We start from the raw sequence: 980 nt of genomic DNA on the forward strand, positions 1-980 counted from the left end.
GAATGAGGGGGTGAAGGGCGCTTACCCGTCTTATGAAGAGGAAGCTAAGCAAAGTCAGCGGCCGTAGACACTCCCCTGCTTGCTTGCTCCCTCCCTCCCTCCCTCCCTCCCTCCCTCCCTCCCTCCCTCCCTCCCTCCCTCCTCTCTATAGCCTATGCTCTGTGACCGATGGGGAATTGTGTGTTTCAAAAGGGGGGCTTTAATAGGTGTCCAAATGGCACGATTGTTGTGCCAAATAATGCTGGTGATAGAATTGCCCACTTTGGCACCGTCAGACATAGGGCTCCCATTTTGGACTGTGTGTGTGTGTGTGTGCGCGCTGTCCCCCTCTTTTCGAGCCACGTCTACCGACTCGTGGTGGCTTTATGTTGTCCAAATTCCACTATTGCTTGACCCAAAATAATAACGTTCTTACACTTTGCCACTGTCAGATATAGGCCTCCCTCTGTGCGCTAAAAGTGGACGGGACATTAGAATCCTCTAATTAATACTCCCTGTCCACTCGAAGTGGCTCATACTTTCTTACTAAATTGCATACTAAACATTTGTTGTTATATATAACACTACATGGAATGGGCCCATTTTAAGCGGATGTGGGTGGCTCTTAAAAGAGCCTTTGGGTTCGAGTCGGGGTGTTGAGGTTCCGAAGAGAGTGGGTTTAACCGCCGAAACCGTACAGGGTGCGTCCCTGACGTTTCAGAGCGTAGACCACGTCCATGGCGGTAACGGTCTTCCTCTTGGCGTGCTCGGTGTAGGTGACTGCGTCACGGATCACGTTCTCCAGGAACACCTTCAGGACACCGCGGGTCTCCTCGTAGATCAGACCGGAAATACGCTTCACGCCGCCGCGGCGAGCCAGACGGCGGATAGCGGGTTTGGTGATTCCCTGGATGTTATCGCGGAGAACTTTGCGGTGACGCTTGGCGCCTCCTTTTCCGAGTCCCTTGCCGCCTTTGCCTCTTCCGGACATGGTGTGTTCG

The sequence above is a fragment of the Coregonus lavaretus genome (genome assembly GCF_964263955.1).
Source record: "Coregonus lavaretus genome assembly, contig: HAP1_SCAFFOLD_1607, whole genome shotgun sequence".
Classification (NCBI taxonomy): Eukaryota; Metazoa; Chordata; class Actinopteri; order Salmoniformes; family Salmonidae; genus Coregonus; species Coregonus lavaretus.